The sequence below is a fragment of the Protopterus annectens genome, chromosome 2.part0 (assembly GCF_019279795.1).
Source record: "Protopterus annectens isolate FY-2018-M chromosome 2.part0, PAN1.0, whole genome shotgun sequence".
In the NCBI taxonomy this organism is placed as follows: domain Eukaryota; kingdom Metazoa; phylum Chordata; order Ceratodontiformes; family Protopteridae; genus Protopterus; species Protopterus annectens.
Window position 1 is genome coordinate 618,790,419 of NC_056728.1, and position 25,596 is coordinate 618,816,014.

Consider the following 25,596-nt stretch of genomic DNA (forward strand, 5'->3'; position numbering starts at 1 on the left):
AGAAACACTGCACAAGCATGTTAATAGTTGTATAGAGGCAGCTGTACCAACCAGGAAGAAGTACAGAACTAACTCAAAAAGCAAGCCACCCTGGTGGAATCACAAAATCAATAGGCTGTATAACAGGAGGAAGAAAATCATGGCAAAATTAGGAGGTGCAGCACCCAACAGGATAAAAGCACTCTCATCAAACTAAACAAACATCTTAGAGAACAAATAAATTCTACCAAAGCCAAATTTAAGGTGAATTTGGCCTCCCAGGCCAAGGACAACCACAATGCATTTTTAGCTATGTCTGCAATCTTAAAGGCAATACATAATTGTGTGCAGAGTTCATTGTAAATGGAAGCCCCTATACTAAGCCAGAAGATATAGCATACCTAGTGGCTGATAAATTCATCTCCAACTTTACCCCTCTCTCCCCCTCAACCTTCCCTCAGGAAATGCCAGCAAATATAATTCCCCCTACTATCACTAGGGAACAGGTCCTTAATCCTCTCTCTAAGGTCAAGAACACTGCATTAGTGGGCCCAGACAATATCCCAGGATGCATTCTAAATAGCATGAAACATGACCTATCGGGGCTTCTGGAATTGCTATTTTACTATAGCATCCAAACAGGAATTGTATCTCATGAATGGAGAACAGCAACAGTCATCCCTCTGCACAAAGGTGGGCCATCTACAGACCCTGGAAATTACAGACCCATAAGTTTCAGTAGTTTTATCTGTAAAGCCATGGAAATAATTATCATGGAAATGATCAATAGTGATATAGTAAACCTCCAGACACTGGCCCCAGCCCCAGTTTGGTTTCATCGAGGGCAGATCATGCCTACTCAACCTGGTGGACTTCTTTGAGAAGGTAACCAAAGCAATGTATGAAGAAAAATGGTTCACACTGCCTACCTTGAAATGGCCAAGGCATTTGACACAATACTTCACTCGGACATTGTTGATAAACTGAAGAGGGTAGGTACAGACTCGTATATCACCCAGTGGATAGCCAACTGGCTCACAGACAGGGCCCAGGAAATTAGAATTGGGGAGTCCACCTCTACAAAGAGGCCAGTCACAAGTGGAGTCCCTCAGGTATCAGTCCTTGGACCGCTCCTTTTTGGCATATACTTCACTGAAGTCAAGGCCAATGTCAGTGGTCTCTGGGTGACTAAATTTTCAGATGTTTGCAAATTAGGAGCTGTCATTGAATCCCACACTGACACAAATGTTCTCCAGGAGGGGCTAACACAGATAAACAACTGGTGTCAGAACCATGTGCTAAAACTAAATGCCAAGAAATGTATAATAGTACCCTTCAGGAAGTTATCCACCCCTGGTAACTATCATGTTGACAACACATCCCTTAGAGGTGACCCAGTAGTCAGAGACTTAGAGACACACATAGATAGTAATCTGGCCTTTGACCATCACATGTCTACAGCTGTGAGGAAATCATTCTATGTTGGGCAACTTGTAAACAAATGTATGGCATCTAAGTCCAAGGAAGTCATTGTTCCACTGTATTCGGCATTCATCAGATCTATCATTGAGTACAATGCCCCCTTTGGTATGTACCTAACCAGGCATATCTAACAATTAAAATGTCCACAGAGGTTCCTCGCTAAAAGAATACAGGGCTTAAGTAAAATGTCCTATAAAGACAGCCTCAAGGCACTATCCCTGCATTCTGTCTCCTACAAGCTTTTGAGGGGGGAGATCTATGCTTGACATACAGGACATTGTCAGACTCCACTCTGATGGACCTTCTGCATAGCCGCAAAAAAACAGCACCAGAATTACCCATTCTAAAGACTTAAACCTTGACTGTGATATAAATAGGACCTGCTAGAGACATAGGTATGTATCCCAGATATTACCCCATCTCTGGAACAGGCTCCCCATGTGAAGCAGAGCTCCTCCCTAACCCAATTCAAGTGCAAACTGGGCAGCTGGATGGAGAACGGGAACTTCATCCCTGGTTTGGCACCTATGTCTCTAATGGGCACAGACAACCTGTAAATGGTTCCTCTCCAGGCCCTAGCTTGTAAATGTTTCATCTCCCAAGCCCCTGCTTACACTTATTAAGGGTATCAGAACTCATCAGAGATTTAGGATGCATGGCTAGGTTTAAAAAGGCCCTTGTGGTTGTTAGCCTAGTAAACACCTATGAACTTAGTAGTATGTGTTATCTACCAAGGCTTTAAGAAACAGTTTATATTAAATTATGTAAGAATTATGAAAAACACTGGGATAAAGTTGTTTAAAAAGGAATTAAGTGATGAGATCCTGACAATGTTAGTAAATGTTATGAAGATTATCTCATTCTTTTCACAGGGGCTTAAGAATGCTGATTGTCAACTTCCTCAAAAGTTACAATGATGCATCACAAGTTGCTTTTTAGAAAACCCTTTTCATAGGATCATAGGATCATAGGAAGTTACTTGGCTATTGGCCCTGAGGCCCTTATAAGCCTAGCCAAGGGTTTAGCCCATGCATAGACAAATCAGCACCCAATGCCTCTGTCAAGCAGGGACACAGGTGGAATCTCAGGGATGTATTTTCTATTTCCCATCCAGTTATCCAGATTGCGCTTAAAAAGGGGTAAAGAGGTACTCTGCTTGATGTGGAGATGGAGTTTATTCCATAGATGGGGGAGTCTCTGGGACACAAATCTGTCTCGCCAGCAAGTCCTATTGATGTCACAGACCAGGTTGAGGTTGCATGTGCGGGTTACTCGAGTGGAGCTTGACTTGCAGATATGCAGCAGTCCCATCAAGGTGGGGTTCGAGATCACCTTGTATGCCAGACAGAGGTCACCTCTGAGAAGTCTGTATGAAACAGAGTAGAGGCATAGCGCTTTTAGCCTATCTGTGTATGGTAGATTTTTGAGGCCCAGGAGTCTCCTGGTGAGGAACCTCTGTGGTCTCTCCAGCTGCTGCATGTGCTTTGCGAGGTACATGCTGAATGGGACATTGCACTGAATAATGGACCTTATAAGGGAAGAATACAGGGATGTTATGACCTCCTTGTCCCTGGATGAGATACCCTTACTTATGAGGTGGGCCATGTATCAAGTTTTCCGTGCAATGGAAGCAACATGGTGGTCAGGTCAGGCTGCTATCAATCTGGGTGCCCAAATCCCTCATGACTGACTGCATGCTTAGAACGTTGTTATTAATGTGATAATTTGTGGGGGCATCTCTCTCCCCAAAAGGGATGATGATGCATTTTTTTGTATTCAGCTTGAGGCCATGTTTTTGGCACCAGTAATTTTTTGGATGAGACCCTCTTGGAGGATGTCCACATCACTAGGGGAATTGATGACAGCTCCCAACTTGCAGTCATCTGCAAATGTGGTCAGCCATAGCCCACTGGTTTTGGTCTGTACCTCAGAAAAGTATATCCCAAATAACAGAGGCCCCAAGACCGAACCCTGGGGTATGCCACTCAATACGGGTCTACTGCTTGAGGTGGCTTCCCCTATTTTGGTTAGGTGGGTTCTGTCAGTCAGCCAGTTAGCTACCCATCTGGTAACATATGGATTGATGCCTAGTTGAGAGAGTTTCTCTATTATGCCAGAGAGGGGAATAGTGTCGAAGGCTTTGGCCAGGTCATGGTAGCCAGTGTGCACTGTCTTCCCCTCATCCATGGCTTTGGTGACTGTCTCAAAAAAATTGACCAAATTTAACAGACATGATCTCCCCTTCATGAAGCCAAACTGTGTTGGATCGAGTGTTTGGGGGTTGCCAGTGTCCTTGGTTATGAGGTCCATGATAATCCGTTCCATGATCTTGCAGATCAAGCTAAAAAACATACTTGAAGCAGATATTTATAATTCTTGAACCATAACATCTTCTCAAAATTATAAACCTGAAATTTGTTCAACACACACACACACACACACACACACACACACACACACACACACAAACTAGTGCTGACATTCCAACTCATAAGTCTGATTTTCATAGGTAGCAATAACCACATATTTTATGTGCATTCTTCTATGTTTTTGAAAATAAGTGACAATATTCTACTGCCCATACCAGCTAGGTACAATGTAGCTGCAACTCTTTTGTTCATCTGGAAATTAGCTTCAAAATGAGATCCTACCCACCATTTTGTAATGTTTGATACTTTATAATATGGCATATAAAAACTGTTGCATCTATGTAGCTATATTTGAGGTCATGTGTCTCTGATAAATTTGCCCGCAACAATATTAGCTTTCTGTTTATACCTTGTAATACTTTCCATGTAGTATGTTATACGTAGCATCATGGTTATATAACAGTATACCATATTTCATAATGTATAACTATGAATGAATTACTGCACCATCAGTTCTGCTAATTTAAAACAGTAAGTCATGCAACAGAACAAAACTTTCTTAACCATTGCTATATACAAAGGTAAATATATTTGGTTTCTTGCAGACTAAAGTCACAGATCTTGTAAAAACTATAGACAAAGATGAATGGCTTTGGTTTCCTACAGGCTAAAACCACAGAACACATGCAACTTTTTTTCACACATCTCATGTGTACCCTAGTGCCAGAAACTCATATAATTTCCTTTCTATCAGTGAAATATTAATGCAAATGTAAAAATATGTCATATTTCATACATTTCTGTAGTAAACAGAATATTATAGCTTAATTTCTGCTAATGCCTTTAACTCAACAGTCTATGTTTTCAATGCATATCTGGAATCCTGAAAAAAATCCAGCAGGGAATGACTTTTATAATTAGAATAAAATATGAACATATCTATAACCATTCCTACAGAGAAATGCCAGTATCTTCACTTCACTGTGCATAAAGTCAAGGACCCTCTGAAACTTTATTTCAAATGCCCTCATATCTGTCCTGGTACCTAACATTTTTATACTTTTGTCTGTGTCAGCAAAACGTTAATACAAATATCAAAATATGCCATATTTCATACATTGCTGTAACAAATATATTATATAATTTTTCTAAAGCCTTTAGCAGGAACATTCATATTTGACTGTATATTTTTCACACAAATTGAAAGCCAAAATCCCACAGTCTCTACTCTGTAAGAAAGTATTAGGGAATTGTTATGCAAATAAGCAATGTTTCATCATGCTGCTGTGTACAAATATTAGTAACGTCATCTTCGTTTGGTCAAACTCAAAAATCTTGTTCAATTTTCTTTTACCAATCCCAATCTGCAACAACGCTAACAAACAGTACTGCAATACAAATAAAATCACAGAAATAAAGTGTGAAAGATGTAATAATAATAATATAAAAATACTACACATATCTAATTCAGTAACATACACACACATAGCAAAGGTAATGCATATGGTTTAGTAACATCCCTTTCTTTTAATATCTCTATGAAGGTGGTGTAGGAATAAAGTAAGATAAAAATTTGTGGATGAACAGATGAATAGATAGATAGATAGATAGATAGATAGATAGATAGATAGATAGATAGATAGATAGTCAGACAGATAGATACATAGACAGATAGCTGTAGGCATATATAAACAAAGGCCAGCTTAAGTATGACATGATTTGTTACTGTAATTCAGTTACCCATACCTCTGAATATTGAGGCATAGGCAATCACACCATGTCCTGCATGAACTGTGGCAGGAAATCTGTCCAGTCTACTGCTCTCTCACCTGGAAAACAACTTTTTAGATGGACTCTGGTAACTGGTAATATCCATACCTCAATCTCCATTGATAAATTAATGATATCTATATCAAAAATGGAAACTCCAAGCTTCAAATACAAAATTCAGCCTGCAATTCTGTTACACCCCAGAGGGCTAAATCTAGTTTGATCCTATTACATCCTGACTGGCAGTAATGTCAGTTCTTGAGCTCAAAGAAATGATCATCCAGCTAAGACAGTGTATGGCAACAACCTGAAATATAAAGCAAGAGTACTTAAATGTTTTTTTTTTTTTTTTTTTTGAGAGAGAGAGAGAGAAAGATAATTTGACAGAGCAGGCAGGAAGAAAAAACACTGAAGGCTGCAAAATGCTATAATAATAGTAAGTCAATAATATTTATTGGTTGCACAACTAAACAGAATTTCTTTTATCCCCCTTTTAGGCATCCACTGCTTACCATTTAATAACCAATAACCACACTTAGAAAGCAAAGACTCAGGCTGCGTAACTTTTAAAGTATAATTTTTGAATGGGAAGAATAATGTTTCAGCACCTGTAGGTGGGACATGGATAACTGAAGAGCATTATGCCAATATTTCAGCTCAACAAAGGGAGGCTGCAAGTTTTCACTTCTAGATATTGCTCTGTGTTAATGAATTAAAGAAACGGTTTTGCCCAGGAATGCCACACAAACCTCAGAAGCAGGGTATATCTTAATTAGTGTCTTCAGCAGTGTAACTGCAGAGTATTGTGAAGAATAAATGTGCAGTAACTCAGGACAGAGAGATAAGGGATTGTCGAGAAAATATTCTGAATGGTTATAAAGACAGAACAAGTAACATTTTGAGTGCACAGTGACAGGTGAAGTCAATATGTGGAAAGAGGTGACACTGTTTCTGTGTAGCTCTTAGGTAAGTCACCAACTGGAATTCTATCCCTTTATTTGGAGACACAGTCTCTAAATGATATATTAATGAAACAGAGGTAAGGCAGAGATAGGCGTCAAAGTTCATATGTGGAGTTTTCCAAAAATATCGCATAAAAAGGATAGAATAACATAATATGCTTCATCTGTGGAATGCAGAGATGGTAGCTGCAATAATTAAACATCATGCAGGAATAAAGAGGTATGTTGTAGGTGCACAAAACTGAGAAAGCATAATATGGACCTTGATGATGAAAGGTTAAGAGGTAATGTAAGGAAATATGTTTTCACTGAAGTAGTTATGGGTCAAATAAATTATGTCTTAGCAGAAATGATGGATCAGACATAAATAAGGGAATATTGTATGTAAGCATGCATGAACTAGATACAGACATGAACTTATTTTAGAAATGTGTAGAAAGACAGACAAACAGTCAGAAATCCAATGGTGTGTAAAGCTAATGCAGGAAAAAGTACAAGGACAAAATACATTAACTGAGTGGTCTTCACCTTACCCAGGGATTAACCATAACTGCCATAACTGTATAAGTATGCATATATGTGCATCATTATCTGTATTTATATGTATATTAGATTTAAAGATTTTATATAAATTTCCATATTTATATGCATACATCTTTTATATGTATTTCTATATATTTATATGGGTCTATTTCACTTCTCCGAAATCCCATTTCACTGAGACCAAATCACCTAAACTTCAAAACACTGACAACTCATTTCACTGAAACTCATTTCACCGACAGTTAAAAATGCTAAATTTCACAAGACTAAATGGAAAACCATACACAAACAAACTCACAAGACTAATGTCTACCTCTTTCCACAACTTAAAAACTACTTATATATCCTATTAACAAAAACAGACAATATAAAACCAAACTAAGTGGGGTCTAGGCCCCCCGTGACCCCATACCCCCCTAACTATAAACTCCAGGTCGCACTACAGTGGGGAAAGGGCATATACCTTTTACTTGTCTCACAGTACTCTACACACTGCCACATCAAGTCTATAGCTTACAATTCAGTAAAATGAGATTCAGTGAAATGAGTTGTCAGTGTTGGGAACTTTGGGTGATTTGGTCTCAGTGAAATGAATGTCAGTGAAATGGGATTTTGGTATAGTGATGTAGGCTCATTTATACATAGAAACAGAGTACTACTGTTTCCATTGTCATTTATCCGTCTATCTGGATGACAACATTTCTTCCTAAAATTTAGTGTGAGGGTGATAACTCTCCTACTAAATGACACATTCCATGGAGGACATCTGTCCCAGAAAGTAGACAATTTCCAAATGGTTTAGTCTCACTGTTTTCTCCAGCAGGTGATAAGGTACCCACATACCTATATATCTTCTTTCATGTTATCTGAAGATGTAGAAGTCAACTGAACAAAAATTATATTGCTGTGTTGTAGTATAGATCAAATTACAGGAAACTGAAACACAGCAAAACACTTTTTTGTGACCACATCTACTTATTTTTCAAGTATGTTTCAGACTGTCATTAGTGACAAATGGTGTATTTTCTTATCTAACAATGAGTTGGCACAGTTGTAGACTAGAACACCCATGTCCTCATTTCAGGGGGCTCATAATTTGGATGTTTCTTGTCATGTCGTGGGTGGTCCTGAGACTGATTATCTTATACAATAAGGCATTTTTTCTTGTAAGTGTATTCACCTTGTTCACATGTTATTTTGGATTCATGAGCTGACAATCACATCCAAAATGTGGTTAGAACAGTATATGCATGTGGTCAACAATTGAGGGCTATTATGTTGTTGTCTCTAACCAAAATGGCATATAGGCCAAATCAAGTACTCATCTTGGGTGAAAATAACAGAGCACTTCCATTATGTTTGCAATAAGAATGGTTTGAGCTTTGTAGCTGTGTTATATCAAGCAGTATCAATCTGTACAAGTTAACACACTGAGATTCTGCATTAATCTATGTATGGGGAAATGCCAAAGCAATTTTAAAAATTAAGGAAGCCATGCTTATTTTAATATTCAATACACTTAGCTTCACAGGATGCAACCGAGATATTGCACAGAAGTACCATATTTTAAATGTAATATCTAATCCAAGGAGTTTTGCAAAGTGTGTTCATTTTTAGACATAAAAAAGTTCTGCATTTTTTATTGCATATTATCCCTAAAATGTATATTGATGATTTGCTGAATTTCTAAATCACACTGATTCGAATACAGTTAAAATATTTTGTATGTTACTTCTGTCTTGAAAGCACCAGGGCTGAGCTGCCTGTGACTTGAATGGTGGTTAATTTGCTGCCATCTGTCTTTTGGTTCTTTTGTTTTTCCTCTGTACTGCTGTATTGCCCTTTTTGCTTGGATATTTAACAGTAACACTTTCTCTTTTGGCATTCTCTGTATACCACATAGTATTTGTCATTATTCTGAAGTTCATTGTTTCCCCAAAACCCTTTCTTTCTTCATTAGAAAAATGCTTAGAATTCATCTAGTGCTTAAGGAAATCAGCAATACCACAAGAGAATTCATTATCTGTTGCATAAGCTCATCTGCTTGTTAAAATCATCATCTCAGGAGAATGTACAAAGTCTGTCTGATGAGTCTGAGAAATAATGTGATAGAGATGTTTTACATTCCTCTTGGGGACTCAGTAATGTTTGTTTCAACTGTGAAATTAAAGAAATAAAATTGAATTTAATACTAATGTTATCAAAAATGAATACATACTTCATTAGTTTTTTATTTGTTAAACACATCATTTATAATGTTCCTTATTTTCTTCCTTCTGGGATTATCTCACAACACAGATTCAATTATCTGTCTGAATATTATATACCTCTAATCAGAAATCCTCAAAAAGATTTTCTCTTTAGAATATTAGAAATCGTTCCAAAAATGAAAGCAGAGTTATATACCAGCACTTCTATAACTTAGAAAACGTTTCTCTTTGTGTTTTCATATTTTCATTTATTCCCTAGACTAAACATAGATTTTATTTTAACATAAATCTTTCTAAGCTCGATCATCCAAGCATTTATTCTTATGTGCATTTTGGTTCACCCTCAATGGAGGCTCCATTTAAAATGCCAAGTAAACATATATGGCCCTACTCTGAAAGGGAAAGCAAGAGTTTCAACAATGATACCAGATATTTTGTAACCTTATATTTTATTCTAGCACATTCTTAATTTAGCAGAAAGGATGTATTGCATGTAAAACATGTTACTGAATATATCGTCCCTGACTTGCACTGCTTTAAGATGGTCTGATTGTAAAAAACAGTTATATGTTTAATCAAACTAAAACTGTATTTTACATGGGTAAAGGCAAGGTATATAGATTTCTTATTTTATATATGGTAAAATGTAAAATACTACCAAAAATGAATGAGAAGTAAAAGTATAATTTGTTTTATCAGTGAAGATATTGTAACATCACAAGTTTCACCATCTGGGACTACTGCATAAAATATGCCCAGTAAAGTAAAAGATTTGAGTATAGAAACTAGTGCCCTTCCTTCCAGCCTTCAGAAAGTAAAGAAAAAGGCCTATATGACCCCAGATGAAGTCCCTTGCTATTTAGCAGACCTAGGCACAACACAATCATTATATCCCTCCTACTCCTGTTTAAGTTTCTTTCTGACAAGAACACAGCAAAATCACACAAGCACATACACACAGATATCACTACTAAACACTTCCTTTCTTTTCCTGGACATCCTGAGATCATTGTATGGTGGCACGGTGACAACAGAAAGACCACCAAGTTGATTAACACCAGTACTCTTATATCAGGAAAAGCGTTAATTTATTTGTTTGTTTACGGCTGTGGCCTCGATATCTAGCTTGGTCAAGCCCATTTAGAATTAAGGCCCGTGGACCAAAGCACCACTGAACCAAAAATGAAATGCAGTACAAAAATACACTAATAATAACACATTGCATAGTTCTTAGCACCATAAATTTTGTAATCTTATGGAAACCTGTAAAGAACAAACATTCTGAGAAATTATAAATAAATGGTGCAAAAGACAATAATGCATATGAAATATCTATACATATCAGTAAAATAAATTAGTTAAGCAATGAAAACCAGTTCTATATAGATTATTCATCCAGTTTCAATTGGATAATGATGTAAGTCTTAACATAATATGTATGAAGGAATTTAGATAAAAGCTGCCAAAGTATCCATCTCTCTCTAGAAGCCATTGTCAGTGAGCAGGTTGGGTAGCAGCTGTTAACAAGTACAGTTCAGAAAGGTCAGTATATGTGTATATATATATATATATATATATATATATATATATATATATATATATATATGATATACAGTTAGAGTATGGAAAATATATGGAGAATAAGGAAAGAGGAGTAAGCAGCAGAAAAGGAATTAAGGAAAAAGAGAGCTCAGAAAACAGAATGCTTAGAGGTCATTTAAAACACAGCATGAGGTTTAACTAAGTCAGAGTCATGCAGAGTAGTTAGGGTCAGTAAAAGATAATGAGAAAAGCCAATGATAAAAGTGAGCAGTAGATGGACAACTGGAGGAAATTAATAGGGTATTACAAATTTAAGGTGGGAGCCATATTATACATAGTATAGAGGTAGACAGAAGCTTAAGTAAGATAATGTAGAAGACAAATAATGATGGAGAGGAGAATATGCAAAATGGTTTTGATCACCACATAGAAAAGTTGGTCATTAAGAAAGGAGAATTTATAAAACTCCACAGTGAAATATGTGATGCCCACCACTGCTACCAATATGTGATGGCCACTAATATGTATCATCCCCACACTGGGCCAGTAATCAAGGAGGCTGAATCCTCAACACTGACACTGGAGAGGGACGTGCACTTGGAATACAAATAGATGCACTGATTATTTCCAGATGTAGACCTCCCTGCATCAAGTACAATTTCCATTAAGAGCACACAGGGGACACACTCGGCCTGAAGTTTGAATGTGTCTTTATCTGTCTACTCCACAATAAGGGTTAGGTCCTCAGTCGAGTGTTCAAGACAAATCCTCCAGCATGCTTTCTATAAACCCAGTACATTGTGTCCCTGCCTCAAGTAGCTGACACACAAACACACACTCTTTAAGATTTAATTTTCACACACACACACACACACACACACACACACACACACACACACACACACACACACACACACCTGGGAAAGGCTGGCACAGATTACCCACTCTACCAACTTTGCCCAGACTATAAGTTCAGCTACTATAAGGCTTTTAAAAGGGTATCTAATTATACTGTGTAATAGTAATACTAATATAAACGGTAGTAGATCACCAAGATGGACAGGCCTTCTGGAGTGGCCCACACAGTGTCACCAAATAAATCTAAGCACTCTCAAAGGTTAAGTACTTCCTACAAGGATCAGCCACAATAAATGTTTTAAAATATATTTAATAATAAAAGTATATGAAACTACCGAATATATATTTACAGTAAACCACAGAGTTCAGATCACAGGAAATACTCTAAAGAACATTGATGGACAGACTCATACAAATAAAGAAAAACAATATCTAAACTAAGCTTCACTATATTCCTGACTGAATCTAAGAGAATTTTACTGTTCCCTAGTTAAGTTACTTACCACCAAATGGCAAGATGGTGTGGGTGAGAGTCTTTCTAGTCAGGCTTCCCAAACAGAATACTCAAAACTCTGAGACTTCTCTTTGTAATATCTAAAATATAATTTCCAAGAGGGCTGGCAGAATGACCTCATCTGGTCACCTGACTCTAGGTTCTCACAGTATTTCACTTTGAAGCTGAGACAGGAATTAGCACAGATGGCCACAGTACACATCCAAATGTTTATGGCCGTGCCTGGGGCCTCCGCTCTTTTCACTGAGCTAATGGACAAAGGTTCTGTCCCAGACCAAGCTACTCCAGTCCTATTCAGCACTTTGGGGTGCCTTTTAAGGGTTTAACAGCTCATTAACATTTCCCTTACTCTTCTTAAAGTTAACCTATGCTGTGCCAGTATCCTCTATTAAAACATATACATTTAATTCAGCTACAATAATACATGTACATTTCTCTTCATTTCATCAGGGTGCATGGTTGATGCATTTCAACACAAGCAAAGCTCACAAATACATTTTCAGCACAAGCCTCTGTACAAAATCAGTTTGATATACAAACAGCATATAGTTCTAATACATTTGTAACACAAGCATCTTGTATAAATCAATTTGATATTCAAAGAACATATCATCCTTTACAAAACTCCCGCTGGCTATGCTGGAACTTGCCCATATCATCACAAAATAACCACCAGTGCATAGGGTACTACATAAATATCCACAGTGGCTTAGGCATTTTGTAGTGAACAAGGAACTGGTGATACAGATTTGTGTAACACCATAAAGATTGTTAAGGTACAAAATAAATTCCACCAACACAGTTCAGCAGAAAAGAAAGATCTTATTTATGTAAAAGAACACATATATGTTGGAGACCAAGCAATCAAGGTACTGTATCCCTGAACAAAGAAAGTGTAGTCATCCCTATAATGTAAAAGCTCTGTGAAAAAAAATGTATTATATATCAGGCTATGGCTACTGACCAATTAAAATTAAACACCTCTATGTTATTTGGTTTACTGAGAATCTGCAGAACCCTTATGTAAGCTTTCCATTATAAGGCATAAGTTCCATTTCTCCATGTTGGCACTAGCAAATGTCAAGACTGGTGAAAAAATCAAAAGATAGGCCTATACTGTCAGGGTGCATTCTGCAACAAGTTAGATTCTACTGTCAATTAAAAAGTATTATGCAAAATGCTTCTCCTTTCTCAATTTCCCATTTGATGTTGTGAAGCATTATTCAAGTCAAATAATGTTTAACGACCAATCAGTAAGTAATAACAGGTTTTCAAATGGGTGGACACTTGTTCACATGCAATCAAACCTTCGTCAAATTCAGTTTCTTTCTGTCCTTTACATGCACAATGCTTATAAAAGCATTCAGCAAAAATTGTTTTATGAGCATTAAGCATGTCTGTCTCTGGATGGAATGAAGAAACTATTTGAATAACTCGGTCTCATTTTTCCTCTTGAATACATTGTCATGAATTTGTCTAAAACTTTGTAAAACATTTTTCTCATTATCTTTCTTTTCATCATGATTTTTTATATACAGTGGTCAGTGACAGTTTTTCAGTTTCCTTTCTAATGTGAATATTTTGCAATTTAATACTGTTTCTAGATAGTTGAAGCTTTATGATTATAATTCAGAACACAAATAGGATCACTGCATAAAAGAATCACAATGATAGTAATGAGAATAAAAACTTCAAAAGACCTCCTCCCCATCCTGAAAACAAATTTGTCAGCCATGCACACAGAGCTGTTAGCTTCTTTAGCATGTGAGAACTCTGCAACTTTCATAATTATTTCTAAATGACTATGAACGGCATATGCATTATTATTTATAAACAAGCAGCACTCCACCTGGATGAGTACACACGTACCCCCACCCCCTTAGAAGTGATGGTGCAATCAAGCACCATTCTGTTCTGTGGCACTACACTATGTAGTCATTTCATTAGTAATCTGATTTACTGATTCAAAAGTTGCATTAATCAACAACTCTAACAATCTAGACAATTTTTTTGATGCTCAATAAGCAGGTCAAATATTCAGTTTAGAAATGACATCCTTACCCAAGTCCATATGTGATAGTCCTTTGAATGTCTTCTGTTCTGAATTATAATGATAAACCCAGGAAATTTGTGTCTTTCTAACTGAATTTTTAAAGTCTTGTGCCTTCCTTTTCTGGTGAACATTGCAAATTATTCCATTGGGTAAAGCCTCTGTATATTGAACAGCTGAAGTAACATGGCCAATGTAACAGCATCCCAACCAGTCTGCTGGCAACCTGGGGTAACCTTGGTCCCCACAGATGTAATGAAACTCACAATACAAGGCCATGCTTCATCCTCTAGCCTCATTGTACATTCATTAAATAATACTGCAATTATTCCATCCAACAGGGAGTGCTCTGTTTTTAACATAACAAGTATGTCCCTTTACAGTAACTGATAACTGAAGTGGAGTAAGTCTAGAAAACCTGGTGAAATTATGCCAAGAATTATTTCTGCCACATTTATTTTTTGTCACCAAAATTGTCCCAAATACTGCACCTACTTCTGTCTCTGTTGGTAGTACTGGAAACAAAAGAATGCCTCCATCATGTGTCACTGGTATATGTGCACACACCCAGTAGTTACTCACATTCATTGTCTTAGCATAAGTGTACAAGGTTGCAGAAAAAGTATTACACTTAGGATGCTAATTCAGTGATCTTTGCTCAGTTTTAACAAAGTGTTTATTTTTAATAGAAAATCGTTTGTTACTTACAGTCCCAATGTTTACTGATGAAAGAGTAAAAGAATGATAGATACCAGTACAATTGTTCTAATGATGAGTCTATATGAATATCATGTAGGGCCGGGCTGAAGATGATTTTCAACATACTGCAAGCTGGAGTGATTCACTTTCTTTTTACGGTTTATATATTGTCAATTTCAATACAAATTTCTTACTGGATCTTGAGCTGATGGAACTCCTATGAGTGCCGGTTGGTATCCTGATTCATTTTTCAATCTCTGACCTGGTTTTCACTCAAAATTCAGTGTAGACAAAATTGCTAGGTTGTTAGGACTTACTTTTAACCGTGTTGGCTTCACTGTTTTTTGTGGGTTTTTTTTTTTTTTTTTTTGTACAGGCTGAAATGGGATCTTCATCGAGGATGAGTATAATGACATTATCAACATTTTGTTGATATTATTCACTAGCAGTAGCCTTTTTGACATGGAGACATGAATCCAGGTAGTTGATCATTCAGCTCGAATGGCAGTGACTTTTATTTAGGCTGGAGGGTGTGACGTCTGGAGAAGGAACAAATGTATGCCCATTCATCTAGTGTGATGTCAAGGTAGGAGGTGAGGTCATGCTGCTGTTGAGCTGTAATGACCTGTGGATGAATACATAGCAAAACAGAAATGAGAGACTTGCAATAAATAAAAATGAAATCTTTAACATCTTGTAACTCTAAATTAATGGGCAATGTCATAGTCAGCATCCTAATAGGTTGTCCCATAAGGATCTCATGGGAGAGTACTTTCTAGGAGTACTAACTGCACTATAAATACTGAACAGAGCTAGAGGCAAAGACTCCAAGCACTTAAGGCCAGTCTCTTCATACAACTTTGCAATTTTGGATTTTAATGTCTGATACATTCTCTAAACAATTTTTGAAGCCTGGGATCTGTGCTGGCAATGATATTGTATGTTTATTTTCATGCCTTTACACACTTGCTGTATTACCTGACTTGTGAAATGAGCTCCTCTGTCTGACTGAATACAACAAGGAACTCCAAACCTGGGTATCATTTTTTGCAACATTTTTTTTTGGCAAATTTGGTCAAATCATTTCTAGCACAAAGACAAGCTTTAACTCATTACAGCCAAATGATGCCTCCAGAAGCCTCTGCAGTTACATCCTACTGATGCCTCTAGGCCTCAAATATTGCTTGTTCATATTTGCATCAGTGATTCAAAAACCACACTACATACAAAGTATTAAAATATTTCATCTTAAAGCTTACACAGTGGCAAACACAGCTGTATTGTTAGTTGATGTGCAGGTAAAGAGATATTAAGTGTTCATATAATATAAATTTATATTTTTTTGAGCAGCCGTGGTGGTGCAGCGGTTAGTGTTGCCGTCTCACAGCAAGAGGATTTCCGTTTCAATCCTCGGCTGGGGTGCCTTCTGTGCGGAGTCTGCATGTCCTCCCTGTGGTCGCGTGGGTTTCCTCCCACATCCCAAAGACATGCTGTAGGTACATTGGACACTCTAAATTGGCCCTAGGTGTGAGTGTGTGTGTGTGTGTGTGTGTGTGTATGTGTGTGTGTGTGCCTTCTGTGGAAGGTTGGGCGGCGGGCTGGCAACTCGACACCGTAAAACTCCAATGCCAATCATGAGCGGACAGGTGATCCGCTGTGGTGAACCCTAACCGGGAAAAAGCCGAAAGAAGAAGATACATTTCATGCTTTTTCTATATATCTCGACAATCAAGTAGCACAAACAGAGAACTGCTTAGCCTCATATGAAAGTTCTTGGTTGGATGAACAAAATACTATTAATAGTGTGTGTATAACTTGAGTGGTTGCTGAGATATTTTATGTTGTTTACAAAATAATACAAACTTAATAGTCACTGTGTTTACTATGATATATAATATCCAGTTTAAGACTTAGAACCTAAAGAATACTACCACTATAAAAACAGCTTGTGCTGAAGATTTTGCCATTTTTACTTCTATAGTAACTCCCATGTCACAGAGATATGAACATTTCTTGGAAATGAGAGAACATAATTTGATTCTATCCAAAAGCTTAGGTTCTACCTATTGAAAGTTACAGTGCAAAGCGCTCCATTGGAAGTAATGAGTTAACTCACCTGGAAAAAAATATCTACAATAACTAAATCAGCCTTAAATTTTTGATGCTGTGGGAGTTTAGCAAAATTCTACTATGCACAATAAACAGGTCCTCATGGCTTTTTAAAGATCTCTGTGGGAACGGTAACACTCTTTGACATATAACTGTACAAATATTTACAAAATGCTGAATGGCATCGGAGATGTAAGGGGTATACCAATTAGTCAAAACGTGTCTTACTAATGCATTTTCCCCAGATGGGAGGGCAAATGATAGGCCCATACCAACTGGACTAGAACAGAATGTGGCGCTACTAGCTTTCCATTTGGATGGCACAATAATGAGTCCAGGAAGTGGCTGTAGCCTGCAATCATCACATATTTTCCTTCTCTTTTTGGAGTCATCATCTTAATTTTCAAACAACAACACTTCCTGTAAAGAAATAGATAAATTAGTCACTTGCAAAAAGGAAGCCTGAACAGGATAAGGCAATGCAACTTGAGTGGCCTCTATATCAGCAAATGCATTTCCCTTTGATATATATGAATCATCAGTCATACAGGAGGTAAATTTGACCTCAGCTATTTGCTTAGGCAGTTAAAGTGCATTTAGAAGGTCATGAATAAAAGCAGAATTTTTAGTAAGAGTTTGTTCTGTCATGAAGTACCCCTCTCTCTCTCCAATGAGTCCCAAAATCATGAACTACCCCATATACATAATATGAGTCTGTAAAAATAGTAACTCATTTGTCTTTTGCTAATTGACATGCTTTAGTAACGGCTACAAGTTCTGTTGTCTGTGCAGAAACATTTCCATTTATGCTGATGATCAGCAGGCAGCATGGGTAACGTAGTACAAAAAGTGAGTAGAAGAACCCTCTCCTCATTTATATGGTTAGCTGATAACCAAGGGAAGTACATAATCTGATGTCTAAGACTGTGCTCATACATAGGCAATGTCCTATTTACCTTATTTTGTACACCTGCCCAGTGCCAAATGAAGTGTACTATTACTTGAACAGGTATAAAGATCGGTACAACAGACTTGTCCTACTAACCTTATCTCTTTGACATGCTTTGGGCAGGTAAATTTGAATTATAGGGTGGGATAGGTGTCCTTCTTTTCATGTCCATCAAGCCCCAGAGGAAGCTGATCTTGGGCAAGTAGAGAAGGCTGGTGTTGGGGTTACTTATGATGGGGCACATGTTGAGATAATGTCTTTCCATGGGCTTTCAGTGAAGTGAACAGGCTGCTTGTGACTCCTATGACTGACGTGTGGAAATAAGGATTAGTTTATACTGTAGCTGGTATAACTGAGTAGACAGGGTTTTTTTCTGGGCTTCAGTTAAGTTCTGAGGAATGATATTTAGGGGTTAAATATTTATACCAGCTAATCATCTTACCTGTGCTTTATTTTAAGTGTTGCCTGCTTCAGTTTATTTCTTTTTTTAATTTCATCTTAATTGTTTTTCTTCACTGCTATTTAGCTTATTATTTATTTTAGCAGATGGTTACTGATTACCTGAACTATTCAGTCTGAGTATTAAAATGGTATCACTGTGTGAATACTTATTTTCATAGTTGCTTGACACAGACTAGAGCGCAGAACAGCAGTCTAGTCTGCATTAAGCAAACACAAACACAGACTAAACTGCAGAACAGCAAACAGTAAGTTGATGTTAAATATTTTCTTAGTGGTTAATCATATATTATTTAATTTAACTGTTGTTGACTCATATTAATTTCTGATTTTATTTGAACAGGGAACAGTAAGACCTGTTGTCTGCTGTGTACATCCCAAACCTGTGGTGGAGTACAGATCAAAGAGCTATAAGGTTGGAGTGTTTTTTAGGTCTGAGGACTGTAGTTAATTCAGTGTGCTTACTATTTATTTTAATGGTTGTTTGACTTTGGCTGGAGTGCAGAACAAGGAGCAATAATTTGCTAAAAATTACTTCTTAGTTTATAAACATATCTTAGCTTACCATATTGCTTGATATTTATTTTATCTGTTTTTCTTTAAGTTCAGGTGAAATTTATCTTAGTTGCTAATTGTCTTCACTGCCATTTAGCTTACTTGTTATTTATTTTAGCTGCCAGTTATTGATTATGGGGGTAATTCTATAAGCTCTACACAATTTTTGTCATGTACGCATCACAGCTCGATGGGTACATGAGCGTGAACAATCTGAGATTCAGTAAACATCGCTTAGCGGCTCGCAAACGGGCAAGGAAAGATACATGTAATGCAAATTCCTGCTTAAGCAGGTGAATTATATGCAAATTACGCAGGGGAAGTGATCCAACAAGCAGAAGGTCTGCCGTGTACACTCCGTGTCCGTGTTTGTAGTGTACACGGAACTTTTTCGTGTACGGGAGTCTACACGGGCAGTATGGGATGAAAATGTCCAGAAATGTGGACATATCTCCCCTGAAAAGGGTACATTGCAAGGGTTATTGGGGAGAAATACATTGTGGATGTGAAAAAATGCAAGGGGAAATGTATAGTCATTATTTCTTTTTTTTATTAATCTTGGCTTGTTTGTGCTATGCGCCACAGCGCTTAATGCAAAAAATAAATAAATAAATAATACATACATTTCACAGAAATGTACTGTAAGACCTTGTATCTGCTCAGTATAACAGTGCAGTCATGCTGTGGGCTGGCACACATGAGTATGATCCATGTAGTTTCCAGGCTGTCAGCACAAATATGTATGCAAAGTGGTGTATTTGTTGAATTGCTAAAATGAACAACCGTGTCCACAGATCCCTTTTGTGTAGGCTCCTACATGGTGTTAACAGTCCCAGTGAATGTGGATAACGTCAGAAGGGTGTGTCATGTTTACTTTGAGCAGGGTTTGTGCTAGCTGTGCGTGTTTGCATGGAGTACTGCGTAGCTAAGCGAATTCACTTGACCGACCACCCCCCAAGGCACAGTGGTGATGTAGAAAGCTATCAATTAAAACAGGAAATACTAAAATCTGAATATTTACTTTTGTATGCTCAGCTACATGATGTGCAGGGCCACAGCATGCAAATAAGTACTGCCTTTAAATCATGTTAATTATATTCTAAGCAGCTGAAATTCATCCATATTAGCCAATCCCACACGGTGGACCACACCACAACTGTATAAATTATGCATATACCCTACATTCTGGTTTTCCCTCAATATTCTGAACCAGTGGAATACAGACTTGGGTATTTTAAACTGAATAATGCTTGGGGCTGCTGCAGCTATTGTACATCTGTGTGTGCTAAAGACTGAAGTCAATGCTGCTGGTGATGATGACCCTAGGCCTAGGCCAAGGAGGAGAGTGTTCAGGCCCAGGGTCATCTACCAGGAGCTACATGAGCTGGAGATCATAGAGCACTACAAGGTGGACAGGGACATACTACAACAGCTCACTGAGCTCTGTCACCCTCAACTCAGAGTGAGAGCAAACAGAGGGGAACCCATCCCATGGAAACAAAGATATGTGTAGCCCTTAGGATACTAGCTATAGGTATTTTTCAATGACCAACTGGGGACATGATGGAGGTGTCACAGGCATCTGCATCCAGGATACTACACCAGTTTCTGAATGCTATGCTCTCACATGCCAGTGAGCACATTTTTTCCTCTTGGCCCTGAGGTGAAGTCCACCAATATGCAATACTTCTACCATGCAGCATACTACCCTGAAGTACTGGGTGCCATAGATTGTACTCATGTACACATCAAGGCACCACCTGGTAAACAGGGTAGAATCTACATTAACCCAGAAGGGATACCACTCCATCAACTGCCAAGTCATGTAAAATGTCAAGGGGATTATCATGAATGTGTATGCTAGCAACTTTGGCAGTTATCACGACTCCCATATCTGGAAGACATCACAGCTGTACCAAATATTTGCCAGGGGGGACATCCCACAGGGTCATTTACTGGGGGATGCCGGCTATGCCCTAGAACTGTGGATGATGACACCGATCAGAAATGCACACACACCCACAGAAGAATGCCATAATGAGGCACACACACAAACTAGGAACATCATAGAGTGTGTGTTTCGGCTTCTGAAAACATGGTCCCAATGCCTTGATATATCTGGTGGAGCCTTGCAGTATACCCCAGCCACATGTGCACAGATATTCACAGTATGTCCTATGCTACACAATCTGATCCCATGGAAACAGCTGCAGCAGGATCAGTAAAAAGAGGGGATACACAGCCCCGATCAGTGCCTAAGTCACCACAGCCATAGTCACAAGAAGACTCGGAGGAGGATCCCCCTGCTGATGTCCCTGTAGGCAGATGTAGGCATGTCCAGTATGCCCTGGCTCTGGCTAAGAGACAATGCATAGCACATTCACTGACAACCTAGGGACCTAAGGACTAACACCTCATTCCTACTCCCATACAGATAGTAAACAGTGATGCCAGCCAACTCACACATCCTGTACCTATCCATGTATTGGCTGTGTACTGCTTGCATCACACAGAGTCAGCCCTGAAATACAGTCTTGTCAACTGCTGCACTTGCAAAGTAAGTCCATAACATACACAGTGTTATAGTGGATTGTTTTGTTAGGTCATCGTAGCTATGGACCAGGTACAATATGCAGGCTATGGACAGACCGTACATCCAAATGGAACTACCAACAACCATTCCACTAACATGTCACCATTTGTAGTCAGTAGGCCTCATGCATGAAATATTCATGCAGTACCATTGCAACAGATTACTGGTACTTCATTCAAGGGACACATTGGAAAGGAAGATTGACTGATAGACTACTGTGCGTCCTGACATAACATGTGCATTACTTCCCCACCCCTCAGAACAGCACTGTCCCCATGTAACTGCCATAACACTAAAGTTATGCTGTATGACCTTTCACACAGGTAGTATGCCACACAGCATCAGTACAGTAATACACAAACTGAACATACAATTTATGCATAATATAATTAAGAATAGCATACTGCCATATTTATGCAAGTGATGATGTGATGAATAATTCCTCACTCACCTGCCAGCCTCTGTGGCTGAAAGGAATATGGCAGGTAAGTTTTGTGATGGTGTCCAGAGTTCTAATCCTGGCATATCTGATTATTGTGCATGTGAAGTAGCAATATGTATGCCTTTGTACAAACTTTCTCTGTGTGAGTTACACTAGTATGATTCTATTTCACCTATTTATTACACATGTGCATATGTGCCACAGTTCTGATACCTATTTAATAAGTACATTGTTACTTTTGGATATTTTATTAGCAGAATTGTTAAGGCTGGGACATAAACACATATATCAGCAGGTGTATGTAGAAAACACATCCAGTATCTCCTGTAACATGATGTAGTATAACAATATAATAACAGTTGTGAATGAAGGAATGTGCTGTGATGTGATTCATGTGGAATTGACAGACCCATATGCAACACACTGATCACTACATCAGAGCAACTAGGTATTGATGCACTCTAGAGAATATGGATAGCTGCATGGCTTACATATAGGACATGGCAAGCATCATACAGCAATTGGACAAGTGATATTTATGGTTACAGTCAGGTTATCCCACAGGGCTGTGTAGTAGGCTCATATTTCTTTCCAGTGGTCTGAAGACCTATATTTCACATCACACTTGTTCTACAGTCTGTATGCAGATGGCTTTAGATTGGGTATACTATTTTAATGTGTTACAGATTGGGCATGTCTACACAACAGTTTGGCCACAGGAGCGGCAAATACTCTTAATTAAGTACATCAAAAAATAAGCATATGACATTTGAAAGACAGAAAGAGAAAGGTGACTTTGAAATGCAGCACACAGTGATTGAAACTGTCAATTAAATCAAGGAATTGGGTATGTAGGTAGATCCAGACTTGAGTTCTCCAAATCATCTCAGACTACCAGCCTGGAGTACACCTAGGTGTGGGATGGAGTCAGTTTATGCAACAGGAAGTCTCAGGTGTCAGCAGTGCACCGTCCATTTGTGAGTTGCTAAGCAATGTGCAAACAAGCCAAAATGCCACTGAGTATGCTGCCACACTTAGTTAAGCAGAGTGCAAAACTCTTGGCCCACATGCTATTTTGTGTAGAAAAATACATATATCTTATATATCTCTAGATTTATAAACAGAGATATATCTATGTATATATGTGAGTTTGTATGTCTGTATTGCCCTACATACACAGATCATGGATAGGAAAGCTGCACTACAACACTTAAAACGTTGGATGAAGGGACACAAGGAAAGTCTTAACAGTAGATAATGCACTTAAATTTGCAACTGCATAGACCAACATGTGTTGCAGTCTTAGGACTATTAGGATATCTGAAGTGCATGGTTCTGTTCGTCTTCAGCTAGCATGTGTAAATGATACCACATGTGACAGTAGAACATACCATGTACTGTGACACACACATAACCGTGAGTCATACCTTTGCACTTGTAAACAGCTGGACAGTTGTCAGTCATACCACGTCTCCCTAACAGACCATGTGGAGCCCTTGAAATGTATGGCATGCTACAGGAATACATACATATATGGTGAAGGTATATGTATATAGCTACACCAGCGTAAACACTCACAGGTACTACATCCCACTGTGTCTGCTTGATTTATACAAACACATGTCAATAACCATGCAGCTGGTGTGATGTATTACCTGAGTAAATACACTTTTGCCACAGGCATGTCCATCCATATGCAAACAGACTCATATGCTCAACACAAGCTTTTGACACATAGCTAGGCTATAAAACAGTTGTCTCACTTTTAGGCTACTAGCTACAGTGGACAGTAGGAAGCTGTGTGATTATACAGCCTTACAAACCTGTAAACACAGGGCTGCTTTATGTTGTCTATGATAACACCACCTGCAGTCATTTGCAATTTCACACTTAAGCTGTGGTGCATGCGATAAGTACTGTGATCTGTAGTGTATATCAATAGATAGGTAGGGGTGCTAATCTCCCTTCTAAACAAATGTAAATGTAAAACTGCAATGGTTTTGCACTTGACATAGGCCTCCAAAGTTTTCTCCTCCACAAGGCTTGCTGATGTCATCTACCATAAGAGTACCTAAAGCCATGTCACAGTCAGACTTAAGCTGTGGCACATGCTTATAAGTATTGCAATCTGTAGTTTGTAAGACTAGATAAGTAGGAGTTCTAAGCTCACTCCAGCCCACTTGCTGTGTGTGTGTGTGTGTGTGTGTGTGTGTGTGTGTGTGTGTGTGTGTGTGTGTGTGTGTGTGTGTGTGTGTGTGTGTGTGTGTGTGTGTGTGTGTGTGTGTGTGTGTGTGTGTGTGTGTGTGTGTGTGCGCACGCAGGCATCTCTCTTCCAAACAAATGTAAATTTAAAATTGCAATGGTTCTACACATTGTGGCCTTTGCACATGATGCAGGGTTCTAAAGGCTTCTCCTCACAAGTCCTGCTGATGTCATCTATCATAAGAGTACCTAAAGCCATATCAAAATCAGAGTTAAGCCATGATATGTGCCATAAGTACTGTAGTCTGTAAGACTAGATAGTTAGGGGGTTCTAATCTCTCTCTAGCCCACTTGCTATTTGTGTGCTGTTCAGAAAAATAGGTAGTGGTAATGTTCTAACTGTATGCAGGTTGGTGTGGATGGATGTTAGGCAGTGTTTTACATCAGCCTATGGTATCATAGCATCATTGGAATGTAGTAGGCTAATGGACCTAGGACCCTTATACGGCTCGCAACCTTTTACCCTTATTACCCCCTCCCCCCCAAAAGAGCAAGTATCTATCCCGGCAGAGGGCTGCCTCCCAAACATCTCTGATGCTCAGGTGAAGGCTGCCCTCTCCAAAGCACAAAACACTGCTTCCATGGGACCAGATGGCATTCCAGGTTGCGTTCTACATGAACTCCAAGAGGAACTAATCCCTCAAATAAAACAGCTATACAATCTCAGCCTCACTACAGGATATGTGCCCACAGAATGGCGTACAGCAACAGTGGTCCCACTCCACAAAGGTGGAGCCTCTACGGACCCTGGAAACTATCGCCCCATAAGCCTGACTAGCTTAGTCTGCGAGGCTATGGAGAGGATCATCATGGAGCTCATAAACAAAGACATTGGGGACCTACAGACACTAGATCCTACCCAGTTCGGCTTTGTCAAGGGCAGATCCTGCCTTTTGAACCTGGTTGACTTCTTCGAAACAGTCACCAAAGCCATAGATGAAGGGAAGGTAGTCCACACAGCCTATCTGGACCTTGCAAAGGCATTTGACACAATACCCCACTCTGGCATCATAGATAAGCTATCCAGCTTAAATATAAACCCCTATGTCACAAGATGGGTCACAAACTGGCTCAAAGACAGAACCCACAGAATGAGAGTTGCTGGAGCCATGTCAGACTCGAAACCGGTCACAAGTGGCATCCCACAGGGTTCTGTCCTGGGACCACTCTTGCTCGGTATATACTTTTCCGAGGTACAGGCAAACGTGGGAGGAATATGGCTCACCAAGTTTGCAGACGACTGCAAACT